We start from the raw sequence: 21,648 nt of genomic DNA, 5'->3' as shown, positions 1-21,648 counted from the left end.
CTAACTTCTTCCTGCTGAATAAGGGCATGGAGATGTCCCTACCTATGGGTCACCATTGGTCAGTTGGGGAGTTTATATATATAGGAGTTACCAAATGCAGGGAAGGAGTCTTGGCACCAGGCAGGGAGACACTGGAAAAGACAACAAAATAAGGTTAATATTATTATGAGGAAAAGAAGTCCAATAAAAAAAGCCTTTCATAGTTGACTAAAATTTTCCTCTAGTCCAGGAGTTTAACCAATCACTAAAGCAGAGAGACAGAAACAGAGAGAGACAGAAAGAGAGACATCATATGAAGCACCAATTTGAGTATTTATATCTTTTGGCAATCCTGTTTTTGTGATAATCTGGAATATATACATAACATTCTGTTTTGATGATAGCACACGTTCCACCTTGTGCACCAGTTAAAACATCTAATACCATTTTATTTTATAAAACTGCTTTAAGAGGTGCCTGGGTGGCTCAGTCTGTTAAGCGTCCAACTTCAGCTCAGGTCATGATCTCACAGTTTGTGGGTTCGAGTCCCTCATCGGGTTCTGTGCTGACAGCTCAGAGCCTGAAGCCTGCTTCAGATTTTGTGTCTTCATCTCTCTCTGCCCCTCCCCTGCTCATGCTGTCTCTCTCTCTCTCAGAAATAAATTTTAAAAAAAATTAAAACAAAAACTGCTTTAAGTATTCGTGTTACTTTAGTATTTAATATGGAAATACAATTTTTGAGTGTCATTTAGGGCTTTGAATGTGTACTTATTAAGAGCTTCCATGTGCCAAACAACATCCTCTAGTCCTTCACTGTCATTTGAAGAGAAGTTTAAGGTCTTCTATAGATTCTCAGACATAAAAAGGCACGTTAGTGGTCACAGTAGATTCCAAGTTTGCACCGGGGCTCAGAGTCCAGATGAGAAGACTCAGGCTGCATGTTGAGTACCAAGTGATGTGATTTGATATGGGGTGTGGTCTAGGAGTGAACAGTTGAGAAAGTATTCTTGAGCTGTTTTTGGTGCAAAAAAGGTGCCTTTATCAAAGCACAGGAACAGACTCATGGGAAGAAAGACCTGCGTTCAAATGTTTCCTATGATTGGCAAAAGGCAGAAATGTCTGCTTTCATCATTACTATTGAACATCATCCTGGCAGTCCTAGCCATTTCAGTCAGGCAAGAAAAAGAAGTTAAAGATGTTTGGATGGAAAGGAAGAAATAAATGTCCCTGTTCGTAGATGACATTATTTCCAACATAAATAATTTCCAGGAAATTTGTTTTTAAAATTTTGGGACAAATATATGGGTTAAGTAAGGTCAGTGAACACAACTTCATAGGGTCAGTACACAAAACAATCATTCTGCATGTTGCCAATGAACAATTAGATACCAAATTTTTTTAAAACTTAAGTTTCTGACAAAAAAGGGGAGATAGCTATGAATAAGTCTAACCAAACTGTGTAGCATCTATATGCTGAAAACAAGTATTCTCACCAGAAAAATCAGAGAAAATTTAAATAATAGAGAGATATACATTACTTATGGATTGGAACATTCAATATAAGAAAATTATCAATTGTTTCTAAATGAATGTATAGATCTAACATAGTTGTTAAAATTACATACGGATATTTTGTAGATATAGATGAGATTATAAAATTTATAAGGAAAGACAACGGGAATAGAGTAGCTGAAACAATTTTGAAAAAGAAGAATAAATTTAGAGGATTTATACTACATGAATTCTAGACGTACTATGAAGCTACAGTAATTAAGACAGTGTGATATTGGCAAAAGAACAGACAAATAGATCAGTGGAACAGGATAGAGAATACAGAAATAGACCCATAGAAATAAAACCATTTGATTTTAGGTAAAAGTACAAAAATTACTAAATAGAGAAAAAACAGTTTTTTCAACAAATAGTGTTGGAACAATTGGATATTCATATCCCCCCCAAAAAAATCCTCCAAAAGAAAACAAATAAATTTCACACTTTATACAAATATTAATGCAAAATAAATCAGCTCTAAATGTAAAGATGAAAACTATAAAACTTGTAGAAGAAACATAGAACTCATTGTTGTTGAAGAAACAAATACTCATTGACGTGACATTTAGCAAAGAGTTCTTTTTTTAAATAGTTTATTGTCAAGTTGGTTTCCATATAACACCCAGTGCTCATTCCCACAAGTGCCCTCCTCCATGCCCATCTCCCCCCTCCCCCCTCATACCCATCAGTCCTCAGTTTGTTCTCAACATTCAAGAGTCTCTCATGGTTTGTCTCCCTCCCTCTCCCCCATTATTTCCCCTCTTCTTCTCCCCCATGGTCCTCCGTTAAGTTCCTCCTAAATTAGCAAAGAGTTCTTAATCATAATGTCAAGTGAATGATTGACAAAAGAAACAAAACCTTGGATTTAATTAAAAAATAGCCTTTAATTGGGCAACACTTTGGTGAGTTTGAGTGTGAGACTGTCCAGAGACCACAGGTAGGGGCCATCACTTAAAAGGAGAGAGGACAAGGGAACTTCTAAGGGTCAGGTGGTAAGAGAGGTGAGGTCATTCAGCAGCCCAACAGAAGGATTCTCTAGGTCAGAGAGTTCTGAAGAGCTTCTGCACTTTAGGGTCTTTATCTTATCTATGGCTAATACATGTGTGCAATTATATGGGGTAGCAAAGCAGGCAAGCTTTACATGGCTTAAAAAATCTGCTTATTTGGAGTAAGTTTAAAACAATTGGTTATTTGAAAATTTGAGTTTGACCCTGGTGGGATTTTGAGCTAATGAGTCACAGTCTGCTGTTAAGAAGTAAACGGCATTGAAGACAATATACAGAGGCCATCTCTGGCTCATGTATATAACAATGGGGTAATGGATAGTGGCTGGAAGAAATTTGAGCACATAATAGAAAAAGTCTAGATTGCCTTGAGGAGACTGTTGCTAGAAATATGGATGTTAAAGGCAATTCTGGTAAGGACTCACAAGGAAAAGAGGAACCCATTATTGGAAACTGAAGGAATTTTATATATAACTGGAGGAATTGTTATATAGTGGTATAAAACTTGGCTGCATTGTGCTCTACAGTTGTGGAGAAAACAGAAATTGTAAATGATAAAATTGAATATGTTGCAGAAGAGATTTCCAAGCAAAGTACTGAAGATGCAGGCTGGTATTTTCTTTCTGCTTAGTAAAATGCTAGAGGAAAGAGATAAATTAAGGAAGAAGCTGTGAGGAAAAAGGAGCCAGCACTTGACGATTTTGGAAGTTCTTGGTCTATCCAGATTTCAGAGGATGCCAACATTAGGAAATCACTATTAAGAAAGTGTGTTCTGGAGAGAGAAGGCCAAGCGTATGGCTGGATAAACTTTTGCTGAAACAATTAGGGTGTAACCCATGGATCCACTCAATCATCTCAGTAGAAGGCAGGAGCGATGGGATATCCAGAAAATATCTAATGCTGTGGACCCTGTGACATACATGAGAGACTCACATGGTTTTTGAGAATCTTATATCAGCCGGAACACTGGTAACTTGGACTGAAAGGGACAGAAACAGGACATAATGAGAGAAAGCTGTTGGGCTTCCAAAATTACTCAAGCAGGAAATTGCAACTGCAAACATATGCTACCCTTCAGGAAAAAGTAATAATGATTCCAAGGGTAGAGCCACTGCAGGGTGTACAGAAGCCTGTGGAGTCTCGGCGGGCAGAGCATTAAGACACGGTATTATTCACAGGCCTTAAAACTTAACAGAATTTTTCATTATGTATTTCAAACTTACCTGGGACTAATGACCCCTTTATTCCTTGCAATGACACTTTTATTCCCTTAGGGAATGGGAACATCTGTCCTGTCTATGTCTAAAGTTTATGCCTATCTCACCATTTTATTTACTTTGTTTTCTTGTATTGTATTGTATTGTATTGTATTGTATTGTATTGTATTGTATTGTATTTTAAGTTTATTTATTTTGAGAGGGAGAGAGAGAGCCAGCACACATGTGGGGGAGGGGCAGAGAGAGAGAGAGAGAGAGAGAGAATCTCAAGAAGGTCCCACACTGTTAGCACAGAGCCCAACTCGGGCCTTGATCTCATGAACTGTGAGATCATGATCTGAGCTGAAATCAAGAATCAGAGACTTGACCGACTTAGCCCAGGTACCCTCCACCATTGTATTGTAAAATACAAATAACTTCTTCTCTTGTTTACATGTCCACAGAAAGACATGTCCACAGGGACCATCAGGATGGAACATACTCAGAATGTAACTCATACTTGATGTAGATGATGAGATTTGGGACTTTTGAGCTGATGATATTTAGATGAGGTTTGGGACTTAGAATTGATGCTGTAATGAGCTGAGACCTTAAAGGATCTTGTGATAGAGTGAATATATTTTACATGTGAGACAGATGTGAATTTTAGGGGGCAGAAAAGGGGATGTAGTGGGTTGAATGGTGTCGCTCTCCAAAAGATATGTCCACATTCTAGTCCCTAGAATCTGAGAATGTGATCTTACTTGGAAAAAGAGATTTGCAGATATAATTAAGGATTTGAAGATGAAATCATCCGTATTACCTGACTAGGCTCTAAATCCAGTGACAATTGCCCCTTTTACAAGAGACACAGAAGAAAGACATGATAAAAGATGAGGAGAAAGGGCATGGAAAGATGGAGGCAGAGACTGGAGTTATGTAGCCACAAGCTAAGGGATGCTTGGAACCATTAGAAGTTGGAAGAGACCAGGAAGTTTTCTCCCTTAGAGCCTTGAGAGATAGCAACACCTTGATTTTGGATTTCTAGTCTCCAGAACAGTGAAATAACTCATTTCTATTGTTTTGCTACAGAGTTTATAGTCATTTGTTACGGAAACCCTAGGAAACAAATGCATGGCTTTATGTTTAGTGGTCTGTCAAGAGAAGATCACTCTAGCATTACCGAAGAGTCCTAATGTACACTTAGTTTCTTTGTGTAGGTGTGGGAGCCTGAGATTCTTGGTTCTGGAATGATTAGAACATGAAAAATACAGCCCTTAGTTTACATAGATCTCTTCATAGACTCCGTACAGAGCAAACTCTTAGGAAAAGTTTAAAATTCCATCTTACATACAATGTTGCATCTTATTGGGCAATATACATTACCTCTGAAAGAGGTATCTTGTTACCAGTCTTCCAATTTGGGGTGGGATTGCTTCTAGAATACAGGAATACCTGGAGATAGCATCAGATTCCACAGGTAAAGGGCTTAGTCTCACAAGATGCATTCCACGTTAGATGCTATTTGCAAGCCCACATTGTTACCTGTACTTCCAAACAACCAGCTATAAATCAGAGGTTCCCATAACCCATTCTTTGGGTTTCCTTAATTTTCCAGAACAATTCACAGAAGTCAGAGAAACATTTTACTTACCTAATTACTAATTTATTACAAAAGATATTCAAGTATATGGAACAACAACCAGATGAAGAGATACATGGGTGAGTCCTGAGCAAAGGAGCTTCTGTCTTGGAGCTTGGTGCCTGGCCTTGAAGGCATGTGGACTCATTCCGTTTCCTCAGCTTGGAAGCTCTCTGAATTCTCTTCTTTTGGGCTTTACTGGAGGCTTCGTTACATGAGCACAATTGATAACTCATTGGCTGTTCATAATTGATTCAGCCTCTAGTCCTTCTACCTCCCCAGAAATCAGGGGGGATCTAAAAGTTCTACCTCTCTAGTCATAATTGACTCCCCTGGCAACTGTCCCATTCTTAGGTGCTTTCTGGAAGTCACCTTTATAAATTGTGATAGAAAAGGAGTTTGCATGAATAACAAGACACCTTTTTCAGCTTTATGGCTCTGAAGCAGTATCAGGGCCTGAGAATAAGAGACCAAATATTATAACAAAAGATGCTCCCATCACTCTTACAGCTTAGGAAATTTCAGGGTTTGGGGAACTGTGAGCCAGCAACTGTGAATGAAGACCAAATATATATGAGAAATGTATTTTGGTCTTCTGAATGATCAAATGTATATATTTTTTATAAATCACAATATCACAGTTGGCCATGAGATTTTGTTTGTTTCTCTGTTTTGAGAGAGCTAAGTATTCAATTATGTTGATTTTAACTTTAGAATCTTTTTGTGTGTAAGAACAAAAACAAAATAAGCCCCTAGATGCTAGCTGAAAATCTCAATCAAAAATCTAAATAAGTATTGCAAAATAATTCCTGATATTTGAATTTTCTGTTTTAACCTAGATTTTAGATGTCACTGACTATAACCTTCATGTTAATTAACTTCAATCAAACGGAGATTATGATTTTAGCAAGAAATGTCAGAAAGAATAAGATAAGAAAAATGCGCCAACTCTCACTATTCAAGTTGCAGCCTTTAGCTCCAAAATAATAGAATGAAAGGCTATCTAAATTTATTCAGGCAAAACAATTACTTCCCATATCTGATTCATTAGCATATAGCCATGTTAAGTCATGGTAGATTCATTTCCTTTATTTGCTTTCTCTGAAGGCATTTTTTTTTCACTTTACTGTTTACTGCTTGTCCAATATTTTGTTTTTTCTACTATTCTTTGTTCAAACTGCAAAAATCTGAAATAGAAATATAATATAGAAGTATAGGCATCAGCTAACATTTTCTATGGCATATGGTACTTCAGATGCCATATGTACCAGTGTTTAGTGATTCTGGCAAAGAGGCATAGAATGGTGAAGTCCAACTGCCAGGATTGCTGAAAACAAATATGTAAATGCTCCAGGGCTTTTGTTATTCATAACATACCTCTAACACAGCACATACAATATGCTGTTCATTCTGTAACTAGTGTAACTAATAAACCACATTTTCTTCTCTAATTTTTAAGGCTTTTCCAAGTTTGTGTGGTCTTCTGCCTCTAACCTTGAATCCCATTATTGAACTCTGCCTTTCATGAAGCTCATATTAATGAGAGAGGCCTAGGGGAGTACATCCATCCTTTTCAAGGGCATTTATTTATTTTTCAAATTAAAATCCTAAGTCTTCTGTAGGCCTCTTCTGTGAAACAAAGAAAATGCACTGGGCATGTTCTCTAGACAGTCATTAGGAGAAAGCAGCTAACACCAGGAAAGGCAAATTTGGGCAGAAGAACAGGAAAAGTTTCTTTACTGTGAGGCTGTTTCATGATCTTTCCAACAATGACGTTTGCTACAAGATGTAATGTGAGAGGAGGTCTGTAGATATAATTATTTGGAAAAAAAGGATATGACAATAATTTTAATAACTCTGTAGCTGCTACATGTATTCAAGTCCATGTAAGATGATCACAATTTAGAGAATAGAAGCTGACCTTGTTTTGTTTTGTTGGTTTATTTCTGCTGATTTAGACACAGCTAATGGGAGGCACACCTAATCTCCTTCTTTCTGTTTCATAGATAGGCAATCCGCACAAAGTGGAAAGAATAGCAGACTAGCAGTTAGAATCCTTAGAGGTCATTACTTTCCATTTGTCATCAGACAAGCTGTTTAACCTCTTTGAGCCTGTTTCCATATGTACAATGAGGATAATATCTTCCCTGGGGATATTAGTATCAGGATAATATGATATAATCTTTGTGGAAGTGCACTTATCTAGTATTATTATTATTATTAAAAAGAAAACATCTGTAGATATGCTGGTAGTTTAGAGGCCTAAGGAGGCTTGTACTACTTACCACTGTGTATTTTCCTACGGACACAAAACCTAGAAGGAAATTGGAAATAGAAAGTTGTGAATGTGCCAGTAAGATGCGCAGCACTGAAAATGACTTTTGCTGGGTTTAATTTTGGGGTTTGAATCAAGTGAAACTGCCATTTTATAGGTCAAAATGGTCTTAATATAAGAAATTTTGCTTCGTTCTTCCTAGCTGTTTTGATGGACTCCCCATAATAACAAATGTACAACACACACACACACACACACACACATACCCTGGCACCCTTGCCTTTCAAGCAGTAACTAATAACTAGAAGAGCTATCTGATTTCCATTTCTGCTTAATAGCTTCTTCCCTTTCTATCACCTCCCAATTAGGCGTCAATTTTTTTAAAAGTGTATTTATTTATTTTGAGAGACAGAGGCAGAGAGCACGAGGGCACAAGCAGTGAAGGGGCAGAGAGAGAATCTCAAGCAGGTGCTGCACTGACAGCATGGAGCCTGATATAGGGCTGGAATTCACACACCATAAGATTATGAACTGAGCTGAAAACAAAAGTCAGATGCTTAACCAACTGAGTCACTAGATGCCCCAGCATCAAATTATTTTGATTGTAACTCTGAAATGTCTTGCAAATGTGAACCTCTCATTTTCACTGCCATGCCTCAGTCCAGGTCTTCACTTCTTGTTTAGATTACTGAAATATTCTTCTATTCAATACTCAACTTAGCAAGTCTCTGTGGCGGCAGCAATGGTAATTTGAGAGCATAGGGAAGGTGAGTGAGAATGAAATGCAGGATCAGGAAGCTTTCTTCAGATTTAGTCCGAGGTACAAGATATAATTATGAGGAGATGTTAAAGACCTTAATAGAAGGTGGGAGGAGAAACAGAATGCTGAGGAGTATATATTAAGAGCCCTTCAAAAGGAAGATAAGATCAAGAATCAGGGGGCTCTAGGACAAGGTAACAGAATCTGTATTAGAACAGTTATTCAAATTACCTGTCCTGTAATATCATTGTTAGCCATTGGAATTGGGGGATAAACTTCTTTTAGGTAATGCTTGGAAGGATTGTTTCTCCAGAAAACTTGAGAACTTGACTTTTCTATTGGAAAAATAGATGGAGTTATGTTACAGGGGACACTATGGAAAAATTCTCGAATGGGGTCTGGGGTCCTAGGAATGCTAACATGTAATGATAACTTTTCTTTCTCATAGGTCTACAGTTAAGACTGGTAAATTCTATTTTTCTTAAACAAGTTGGCTCAAAGTTGCTGAGCTCTTTTTTTGAAATATTGCATCACTGATTTGAAAGAAGAATGAATAAAATTCCTTTTCAAAAGTTCCTTTTGTTAGGAGTTATACTCGATTAGTATTTTGATATGTATATATCCAGATATAAAATAAGGAACGACTCGTCTCTGCTTTCCACACGAAACAAAGAGAAATTACAACTGAGTTTTATCACAGGAGAAATAGTTCCTAATTTAAGCCTGGAAAAAATAATAAAAATACTAAGTGTAAGAGCACTTTCTCTCCTTCCAGATAGGGCACATTGGACAAACATGCAGAGAATCAACAATTAGGAACAAGTAAATCCCTCTATCACTGGCCCCTGATTACTGAAAAAATAATGTTAATTTTGGGACCATTAACAGTTAAAAAGCTTTATTTTCAAAGATGTCTGGCTTAGAGCAGAAAGCATCCTCAAGTTCAGCAGCAACTGTGAAAAACAGTTATCATGATTTTATTATTGGCCTAGGACTTGTTAGAGATATATGCTGATCTAGAGAAGTCCTTCAGTTGGAAAATAAAGGTATGAGTGATGATGAAAGCTTTGAAAATAATTTGTGTCTGATCATTCAAAGGAACCAATATAAAGTAGACATACTCCAGGGAATGGTGTCATCTACTGTTGATGATAACAATTCTCAAGTGAGACTAGATCATGATGCCTGCTTAGATCTTAGGTAAAGAAGACAGACTTCAAAAGAAGTACAAAGTAACTTCATGGAATTTTAATAAATACATTTTGAAAAATTCAGAAAGGACAGAGACAGATGCTTCATAATAAAGTAGAGCTCCTGAGTAGAGTAGAGAACCTAGGACAGACATGTTAATCAATGGATCAATCAATTAATCAATACCCTAGAACTAGAATCTGTAAGGAACACTGAAGATAGAATATAAAGATGACACAGTCTCAACTCTCAAGGAGTTTATATTTTAATAGAAGAGGAAGAAGAGAAAGACCAGAGACTGTAATGTGACTCATCATAGCCTAGGTAAGAAGTAGGGAGTGATTCTGCTTGGGTGGTCAGAGAAAGATTCCCAGAAGGAGAATTATCTGAACTTGGTCTTTAGAGATGAGTAGTCGCCTGCCAGAAAGGGAGGGAAGACATTACAGTCATTGGGAACAGCATGTAGCAGAGTTAGAAAGCCTGGAAGAGTCATACTGGAAAGAGCAAGAAGTAAATGTTGGGATTTATAGAAAATATGGATTACAGAAACGATGAACTAGGGAGATGAAGAAAAAAATAGAGATTTGGGAATTTGGAAAGTGCAGTAATTAGATTTGAGTAGTAATTTGTAAAGTAAGGACATTATCAATGGCACAGTTATTGTGCTCACTCAGCTAGTAAGTACAAAGTATAAATTGGCTTAAAATTGGGATAAATTGGTCATGCTCCCCAATGACAACTGGTAGTCATATATCTGTAATTCTGATTTCCCCCTCCTTCTTTATCCCTTCACTCCCTTCATCTCCTGACCCTCACTTGACTAAGTATCTCTGTAGTTAATTTATATGGTTTTGTGGCATGCTTAAACAGCTGGGGGTTTGGGAGCATCTTGTTTTATCACAGACTGCTTTGCATGATTCCAGGAGTTACACCAGACACCTTTCTTGGACGCCACTACGTTGCTTACTCCAGACTGATTTTGCCCATTCTTGAAATGACCAAAGTGAGGAAATATGCAGGTGAATTCTGGTCAAGAGAAAAAAATAAAAAGGAGTGGCAGTAGTATCATTTCTCCATGAGATGCAGAGAGAAATGAATTGAGTAAACCTTTTGATCACCTACTGGAAAAATAGAAGCTTACTAATATTCTTGTATTTTATTTATTTTATTTTTTATTTAAGAATTTTTAAAATGTTTATTAATTTCTGAGAGACAGAGGGAGACATAGCATGAGCCGGGGAGGGGGAAAGAGAGAGGGAGACACAGAATCTGAAGCAGGCTATGAGTTGTCAGCACAGAGCCTGGCACAGGGCTCGAACCCATGGGCCAAGATCATGACCAGAGTTGAAGTCTCATGCTTAAACCAACTGAGTCACCCAGGCGCTCAAATATTCTTATATTTTAAAACATGCTTTCTGTTTGCACTATGTACCTATTCTTATGAATCACCTTCTTCTAAGACATGCAAAAGGGATGCTGGAAAATACATTTTATTTTTTATTTAAACATTTTTAAATGTTTTATTTATTTTTGAGAGAGAGAGAGAGACAGTGTGAGCAGGGAAGGGTGAGAGAGAGAGAGGGAGATACAGAATCTGAACCAGGTTCCAGGCTCTGAGCTAGCTGTCAGCACAGAGCCCAATGTAGGGCTCAAACCCACAAACTGTGAGATAATGACCTGAGCTGAAGCCAGATGCCCAATCAACTGAGCCACCCAGGCGTCCCATGGAAAATGCATTTTAAATAGAGATAAATGCCATAGTATGGAGGTATTATGTTAGCATTATTCCATCAACACAATGTATTTTCTAAGTAAATAATTATTGATAATTATAATAACAGGTACAAATGTTGCCGTTAAAAATTAAAATATTTTCTATATATTCACTTATGTCTATATATTTTATAGAATATTGACATATATGTGCACATATGCACACATGCACACACATGCACAAATGCACACAAATATACACAATGTAGTTAGAAAAGAGCCAAACCCCTTTCTGACAAATTTGCCAGCAGAATAAACAGTCTCGAATATAATGAAAAGCTTGCCAAGTCCTGTCAGAAAACTCTTGTGGTTCAATGCAGTTCTCGGATAGTGAAGAACCACTAAAATAACCCCTTCACTCAGACTCCTGTGATTCCCTGCAGGGAGCTTTCATTGCAGTTGTCACTGAAAAAGCAATCAAATTTAACATATAGATACAGGGAGTGAAACATGTGAGTGTGTGTTACATTCTTGTGCTTGTGTGTGTTATGCATGTATACAGAGGAACCCCTGAGGTCTTTGCTCTGATACAATGTATATGAATAAAAATATGTATATGAATAGTTGGCAGAAGAGGTCTGTTAGGATTTCAATGTCTTTTTTTCACTCAATAGAGTTTAAACTTTATTAAATCTAATGAAGTTTTTTATTCAATAATGGATTCTTAAGTACACACCTAAGAGGACAAAATAGTCGCATAGAATAGTGTTTTTCAAATGATAGGTTGTGATCAGTAGGAGGTTAGAAAATCAATTAATAGGGCTGTGACCAGAATTTAACAAAATGAAGTTGAATAAAAAACAGTGAGAGAGTATATATGACATATTGGAAGTGTAAGTATTTTGTATGTGTGTGAAGTGTGTGTGTGTATGTGTGTGTGTGTGTGTGTGTGTGTGTGTGTGTGTGTATGTGTTGGGTCATGATCTCCACTTTAGAATGTGGGTTATAATAAAAAAAAAATTGACATTTGCTAACTGTTTTGGTCTGTCCAGGCTGTCTTGACAAAATATCATAGACTGGGTGGCTTAAACAATAGAAACTTCTTTTCTCATAGTTCTAGGGGCTTGTAGCCTGAGATCAGGATGCCATCATAGCTGTATTCTGGTGAGGGCTCTTTTCTTGGCTTGCAGTCAGTTGTCTTCCTCCCACAGCAGAGAAAAGGACAGAGGGAGCAAACTCTCTGGCATCTCTTATAATGATATTAAACCTATCATGAGAGCCCTCATCTAAACCTAATTACTCTCCAAAGGGCTTCATCTCCAAATATCATCATATTAGGGGCTGAAACTTCAACATACAAATTTTGAGGGGAGGAGCACAATTTACTTCTTAGCACTGACATAGAGTTTATATCTTAATTCTATGTTCAGTTTACAATATTCTCATGTTGGAGGCTATGAACTCTGTGAAGGCAAGCATTAGACATATTTCATCTTTATATCCTCCGCTGCCTCAGGAATGTCATGCATTTACTGGAAGATAAAAAATAGTTATCAAATGTTGAGAGCTCCAGATACTTGTATGTAAAAGGATAATAAGATAATAATTTGCGCTGATAGGGCTTTTACTACCTTTCAGAGTGCTTTCCATCAATGATATCATGATAATCCAGAACTATTCTGTTAGGAAGCATACAGAATGTTGTGTTAATAAGTTTAATTAGTTTTAAAGTGTGCTGCACATTACAGTAGTGCACAATAAGATATTATTTAATTAGGGGTAGGTTAAGTGTCTGACTCTTAGTTTCAGCTCAGATCATGATCTCACAGTTTGTGAGTTTGAGCCCCACATTGGGCTCTGTGCTGATAGTGCAGAGCCTGCTTGGGATTCTCTGTCTCCCTCTCTCTCTGCTCTTCCCCACCTCTCTTTCTATCTCTCTCTCTCAAAATAATAAATACACAGTTAAAAAAGATATTTTTTAAATATCTTTTAAGATATTAAAAAGATTTTAAGTAGATCCTAAAATTTGTGTTTGCAAAGGATCCATATCTTGTTCAGTCTGAAGCTTGTACAATTTTGGAAGACTTCACTGAAACCAAGAATAAAAAATAATGAATAAAAAATTAGGTTACAACAGTAAATATTTGTTAGAAGGAAAATATAAATTGCAAAAATTGTAAAAGTTGACAGATACCATGAACCTTCTCAGATCCAGGAAGATATAAGTAATGTCAATTTTTATTGGTGGCTGGCATCCCTATAATACTTTCCACTTTTTTTGTTGTATACACTTTGATTGGCTCTCTTATAAAAATTTTTTAGGACCCTTTCTAGTAAGAGGATAGATAATTTCTTTAGCATAACTGATTGATTTTTCTCTTTTATTACTGATGAGTGAGATTCACAGAATGATTGATTTCACACACAGTTAAACTTAGTATTTGAAGTACTGCTACAGATTTCTGTCCTTCAAATACATGGGTTCTTATATGTTCTATAAAGTATAATTCCATTAAAAAACAAAAGTGTTATTATGGATTTATAATTGTATAAATTACATTAGCCAATATATATCTGAATGGAGATAACTTCTGTTTTAAGCATTGATGATAACTAAATCCTGTTTATGATGTTACATATCTGATGTTAGTAGAACTTTCCATAGGTCAGTTTCTTGCTCAATACATTTTAAACTCATAAATTGTATATATTAAATATATCCAGCTATTTATGTATTAATTGTTTTTTGACAAATTTTACAAAATACATCATCATAGAAATATATTTCTAAAGGATCTCTCAGGAGCTTGGAAGGGATTCATGCAGAAGAGGGGTCTGGAAGCTTAACATTCATTATCTTCATGGTAAATCCATCTCTAATTTTATTAGATTTAGAAAAGGACCATTCTTTCTTTTAGCATATTTGGTATAATTGGTTCTATGACTGCTTAATTATATATCCTTTCTCTTGTGTAGCAGGATAGAATCTCTGTTCACTAGGATCTATGTAATCATTATCTATCTTCTTTATCTTATATAAGAGTGTGGCTGAGATGGCTAACTGTCCACCAAAGATTCATGCTCCCATTTGTACTAATTATTTGCCTCTTTGTTCTTCCTTGCTATGGTCTATATTGCAAGATTTCTATTCCATATCAACTGAAAAATGCATATTTTACATCTAACATCTCATTTTAATCCTCTCAACTATTCTAGGACATAAATGTCATCATATATTCCCTTTTATATATGAGGAAACCAGGCATTGGTGAATAACTTGATTAAAGAATAATGTGTCCAAGTAAATAGTGAAATTAGGATTTAATCACAATTTGACTCTACATCTTGTTCTCTTAACCATAATATTCTTCACTAAACATTAATTCTCTTATAATAAAAATTATTTAAAATTATATGTAAATGTCAGGATTATTAAGAAACTCTGACAGAATACACAAACTCAAGTCTTAGCGTTTCTAATTAAGCCAGTATCAATGATAAGCTATGCATTTTCTGGAGTTGATTGCCTCACTTAGGATGAATAATCACTGAAAAGTGTTTTCAGACATTCTCAGGAGATTGCTACGCAAGTTTCTTACCAGACCTTATGGAACATACTTTCTCTCTGCTATGGAGTTTTTTTTTTTTTTCAAAATTATTTTGGTTATTCTAGTTCCTTTGCATGAGTACATGCATTCAGTTAGAATTAAAAATTGTCAATTTAAACAGAAAAGACTGCTAAGCTATTGATTTTGGATTCAATTGAATTCTTAGATCAATTTGAGAAAAGTTGACATCTGAACAATAATTGAATGTTCCTGTCTATGAATATGGTATATCTCTCTAATTATTTAGGTCTCTTAAAATTTCTCTCAGCACTATTTTATAGTTTCCTGTATACAGGCTTTGCCCATTTTTTTGTCAGATTTATACCGAAGTATTTTATATTTCTGGTTACTATTATAAGGGTATTGTTTTCCTAATTTCAATTGCCAAATATGGATTGCTAGAATATAGAAATAAAATTTTATATATATATAATATATATATATATACACACACACATATATATGTATGCCTTACGCCTTGTATCTTGTGACCTTGCTTTAGCTCACCTATTTGAACTAATAGTTTCTGTAGATGCCTTAGGATTTTTCACATAGAGCATGTGTCTTCCATAATTTTTTTTTTATTTTTTCCTTTCCAACATGAGTGATATTTATTTATTTATTCATTTATTTGTTTATTTATTATTTGTGTTTATTTTATTCATTTTGAGAGAAAGAGAGGGAGAGAGCAGAAGATGGGTAGAGAGAGAATCCTAAGCAGGCTCCCAGTGTGGAGCTTGAACTCATGAACCACGAGATCATGACCTGGGCTGAAATCAAGAGTTGCTTAACCACCTGAGCCACCTAGGTGCCCCAGCTTTTATCTGTTTTTATTGCCTTATTTCACTGGCTTGAATCTCCAATGTAAAGTAGAATAAAAGTGGTAAGAGTGATCATCCTTTTCAAGTTATCTTACAGGTAAAGTAACTGGTCATTCATCACTAAATATTAAATTGGTGATAGATTTTTCATAAAAATCTTTTAGGCTTACGAAGTTCCTTTCTATCTATAATCTTTTGAGAGTTTTATCATAAGTGAGGGTTGAATTTAGTCAACCATACTTTTTGTGTATGTCTATTTAAATGGATCATTTCAGCAATTTGATTATTATGTTTTGGCATATTTTTTTTCACTTGTTCTGCTTTGGGTTCATTAAGTTTGTTAGGTTTGGGTTCTCTATTTTAATCAAATTTGGAAGTATTTTTCCAGTGATTTTCAAATACTGTTTTGTTTCTACCTTCTCTCTTTTTGGAAACTCTAATCACTTGTATGTTTGATCAGAATACAACTGCTCTGTGCACTTATGTTTTCAGTATTTTTTTTCCTTTTGTCTTTTATTTCAGAAAGCTAATATTGTAATGTCTTTGAATTCACTGATATCTTCTTCTCCAGTGTCTAATCAGCTGTTGATCCTATTCCATCTTTTTTTTCTTTTCAGATATAGTATTTTTACATTTCTAGAAGTACAATTTTTTAATATATACTCACTATTTCTCTCATCATGGTCATCTTTTTCTTTACTTTTTTAAATATGTGGAAATTACTTATATTAACTGTTTTACTATTCTTGTCTGCTACTTCCATTATTTATGTCATTTCTGTGCACGTTTCTATAGTTTGATCTTTATTCTGGTTATATGTCATATTTTCTTATGCCTTGTAATCTTTTTGTGTTCATGCCTTACAATTTAAAAAATTTTTTAAGTTTATTTATGGGGGGGCAGAGAGAAAGAGAGAGGGAGAGAGAGAATCCTAAACAGGCTCTGTGCTGTTAGCACAGAGTCTGATGCAGGGTTCAGTCTCAAGCCATGACCTGAGTTGAAATCAAGAGTCAAATGCTTAACCAAGTGAGCCACCCAGGTGCCCCATGCCTTGTAATTTAGATTAGATGCCAGGCATTATGAATTTATGTTATTGGTTAATGGATCTTGATTTATTCTTTTAAGTAATGTTAGGTTTTGTGCAGGTGCACAGTTAATCAATTGTATCCTTTCAAGGTTAATCTTTGTAAGTATAGAGAACCCTTTAGTCTGGGACTAATTTAGTCCCACTACTAAGGTGATACCTTACTGAGAATTCTATCTGAAGACCATATATTGTGAAATCTGTTCACTCTGGTGAGAAGACAGACTTTTCCAGTCTTGTGTGAACTCCAGAATTGTTTTGCTCCTTCCTCTTTGGTATCTTTTCCTTCTGACCTCACATAGTTTTCTCTTACACATTTGCAGATCAATACTCAGCCAAAGACTCAGTGGGATCCATCTGCAAATCTATGGAGGTCTTTCTATATAGAGCTTCCTTATCTTCATTACTTTGTCTAGCAAAATATAGTTGCTCTAATCTCTATTTCTGTCTCCTCAATTAGGCTATAATGATGATATTTGTTTGTGTTCTAACTTCCTGTTTTGTAGACTGGAAACTGTCTGCAAGCAGTAAGGTGGTAGGACTCAGCTTTTTTGCTTCCCACGGTCCTGTGTTGCTTGTTGTTCCATCTGAAAATCGTTTCCTCTATTTGTCCATGTTTTTAGTTGAAGTGTGAGAGTAAGTCTGGTCTTTGTATTTCATCTGGTCAGAATTTGAAGTCTACGACATTATTTATAATGTCTGCATAGTATTCCATTTTAAGGATGTACTACAATTTAAGTAGCTACCTATTTTGGATATTTATATTTTTCCAATCATAAAACTTCTTATATATAAACGTTATGAAAATAATTATTTATACATATGCCTATTCTTTAAATTTTTTGGATAAAATTTATGAGTCAATGAATGTAAAAGCCAAGACTATTTTGTAAACTGGGTGGATATTATTTAATCCCTCTTAAAATAAGTGTTGGAATTCCTTAGGAATTCACTAAATAGCAGTCTTCTTCATTACCTAATTTGTTTTTATTTTATTATTTTTAAAAAGTTTACTTATTTATTTTTGAGAGAGAGAGAGAAGGAGGGAGGAAGAACAGAGAGAGAGGGGGAGAGAGAATCCCAAGCAGTCTCCGCACTGTCAGCACAGGGTCCGATGCAGGGCTCCATCTTACAAACTGTGAGATCATGACTTGAGCCGAAATCAAGTCAGATTCTTAACTGACTGAGCCACCAGGCTGCCCTTCACTACCTAATTTTTGAATAAATATGCTATTGCAAAGGGTTTTAGGTGTTGGCCAAACTAGCACCTCCATTGTCTAGGTAAGGTAGCTCATGTGAAGTCTAAATAGGCCAACCTACTGTACTCATGTTGAGTAAAATTGCCCAAAAACGAATAATGCTGGAGTGTAGGGAGCTTCACTATAGGGACAGAGTTTGTTTCTTGGGGAGTAATGGGTTCCTGGCAGAAGGGTATTAGCAACAGGTTTCCAGGAGGAAGCAACAAGGAACTGAACTGACAACACTCCAGTTTTTTTCTTCCCAGATCTATCAAACAGGTAAGTTTTCTCACTCCCTGGGGCAGATGGAGTGAAGTTTTATAAAGGACACCAGCAGTTATACTAATTAAGGTCTTACAATATAGAAGAAAATATTAAGGATGAGTAAGAAATGTTTTTCTGCTAAGAACATGTTATACTCATTGATAACTTACTAAATGCCAACTTAACAAGTATTATTTCATTCAATTCTTACCTTAACTCTATAAAGTAGTATTATTTTATAGAACAGCCTGAAGATCTGTACTGGGGAATTACTAAGTAGAGTTCACAGTATTTCTCAGAGTGTGATTTGCAGGCCACTCGTATCAGAAATACCTAGGTGGCTTTTAAAACCCTGGTAAGTAATACAATTTCCAAAATATGTGAAAAATATGACTTTTATAAAATTTTCATGCAGCTAAATTAATTTATGGCTAGAGCTACTATTCCCAATAGATAACAGAAATATTAATTTACTGACATTTAGTTAAAACCAGGAATTCATGGGAGTGGCTGCGTCGCTCAGCTGGTTAAGTATCTGACTTCTGCTCAGATCATGAAGTGCCAGTTTGTGAATTCAAGCCCCAGGTCGGGCTCTGTGCTGACAGCTCAGAGCCTGGAACTTGCTTCAGAGCCTGTGTCTCCATCTCTCTATGTTCCTCTCCCACTCATACTCTGTCTCTCTCTCTCTCTAAAATAAACATTAAAAAAGTAAAAAAAAAAAAAAGGAATTCATGGATTATTCGATCATTGTATGTTTAAATTTATTCAGATTCAGAGTTATGCTCTACCCCTTTTCCTGAAGCTGTATCTAAGTTCCAAAGTTATTTTTTAATGATTCCATAGCTTCAGAGGTTTGGTCTTATTTGTCCACTAAACTTCTTGATACTTGCCTGCCAAGAATTTCACATTCACAGATTCTTCATTCACATTCTCCTTCTGCAAGGTTTCTGTTTTTCTAATGGGCAGATTTGATCTATCCTTGGGTTGGGAATAGGTGGGGAGGACTGACTCTTACCCAAACTCCATGGTCTATGCTGTAATCCTTGGATTTTACTGTTCAAAATAGCACTTTTCCCCCTTTCAAAGCTGTGGACTCTGTGATATTAAAAGTTTTGTTGAACACTAATAATTAGATCCTTGTTCTTGTTAATGTTTTTTGTCCTGAGAAAATGCTGCCTGACCGAATAGGAAAAGAACAAGAAAATTTGGTGATGGGGGTGATAAATGGGGAGAGAAACACCTCAGTTGTTATCTCAAAATATTAGCTTCTTTTGTGAAAATGGAAAAAGATATTTTGACTCACAGCCTCAGGGCCTGGGGCCTGGGAATCATCATTGTGGCAGGGTTCCCAGTTTGGACACTGATCTCACATGGACTCCAGAGGATGTTGAGGAGGCAGGAGATGACCTAGTGGGTGTCACAATGATGTGAATACTTGGCTGCTCAGACTAGACATACACATTTGCTCAGATTTTTCAGAATGTGTGTGCTGCAAAGCCTTCTGTATGGTATTTTAGCTGTATGGTATTCGTTCCTTTTTCTGTTCTTTTCCCCAGATCCCTGCTTCATCCCTCTCTCTGTTCAGTCTTATTTGCCCAAGGTTCTACTCCTTCCCTCTCTTAGTTGTAGGAAGTGGGTTTGAATGGAGTAGGAAGATTAAAGGTTATTGGGCATCTATGATTCTCCAGAAACTTTATATGATCTCACTTAATCTGCACAACATTCAGTTAATTCTTAGAAAGGTTAAATAAATTGCTCAGGATTGCACAGGTAGCAGGTGGCAGAGCTGGGATTAAAACCCAAGCCCATCTGATGTCAAAACTGGGCTTTAATTACTTTATGTTGCTGCTGTCCTTGACGGAGGCTTTAGTGATACCTCTGATTCCCTCATCCTCAACATTTCCCCTACTTCCTTGCCATATGGGAGGCCACATACTCACTTTTTATTTTTCTCATACTCATTATCATATTGAGTCTGTAAAGTAAGTTTGATGTTATATTGTCTTTTCTGTTTTAGATTTCCAGTGATAGTACTCTTAGATGGCTCTTTACAAAGTCCTCTATAGTTGTGATTTAAGGCATCTTTATACTGACATGATTTTGAAGTTCAGGCTAACAGTTGTGTGGACAAGTTAACCCCTGAGATCTGTACATTTCTCTTTCAGTTTCTGCATTAGGACCCAAAAAGGTTTAAATATATATATATATATTTATATAAAATTATATTTATATAATTATATATAAACATATAAATTATATAAATATATATAAATTATATAAACATATAAAATTATATTTATATAAATATATATATTTAAGGGCACCTGGGTGGCTCAGCAGTTGGTTGAGCATCCTACTTCAGCTCATGATCTCATGATCTCACAGTTCCTGAGTTTGAGCCCCATGTTGGGCTCTACACTGATAGTGCAGAGTCTGCTGCTTCAGATTCTCCATCTCCCTCTCTCTCTGCCCATCCCCTGCTCTCTCTCTCTGAAAAACAAACATCAAAAGATAAGAAAATAGATATATATTTAAAATCTAAGTAAATAAATAAATATAAACATACTTCTTCCTCTGAATGAACTTCTTCAGATCTAAGTAATCTAAAGATTCCCTTTGTGTTAGATGATCTTTCTTAATAGTATTTTGGTTCACAGTGGCTGAATTATGAGTTGTTAAGAGAAGACATAGGGCAACACTAGGGGAGGTAGGAGAACAAGAGATTATAGAGAGAAGGAGAAAGGACAGGGACAGTGATTATTTATTTTTTGGCCTGTTGGCCTTTTCAGGTTCCCTGAGGTGCAGCATCCTTTAATCCACGGTGTCACGTCTTTCCTGGGATCAGGTGGGTGTGGCTGGCTACATCTAAGGACTCTCCTGTCTGTACAGCCTGCTGAGCTGATGCGTGTGCCTTCTTCTTTATATCTCTAAAAAGTAGTCATATATTTCTTGATATGCTCAAAAAATTAAGATACCAACATGATTCTTCTCTTAATACATGAGGTAAAGTATGGATTCATTTACCTTCTGCAGACATTAAATCTATATAGTGGAAGTGACATTATCATAAAAATCTTCCCCTTGAGCCCTGCTTTGCTAAATACTATGGATTATGCTAGGGCAGAATCTAAACAAGCCAGTTAAAACTGTCTCAGTCTCTTGGTTTAAAAGTATCATTTTGTGTAATTATTTGGACATTCTAAAGCTCAGCTTTCTATGAGGACTTCTCTCCTATCCTATTGGAAGGATGATATCTGGATTCAGGAGGACTTGTATGTCCTCATGGTCATGGAAAATGAAGAGATTTAGCTTTGTGGGGCTT

This window comes from Hyaena hyaena, unplaced genomic scaffold (assembly GCF_003009895.1).
Source record: "Hyaena hyaena isolate Hyena2069 unplaced genomic scaffold, ASM300989v1 scaffold_857, whole genome shotgun sequence".
NCBI lineage: Eukaryota > Metazoa > Chordata > Mammalia > Carnivora > Hyaenidae > Hyaena > Hyaena hyaena.
The sequence above is the reverse complement of the archived record's forward strand: the minus strand, read 5'-3'. Positions refer to the sequence as shown.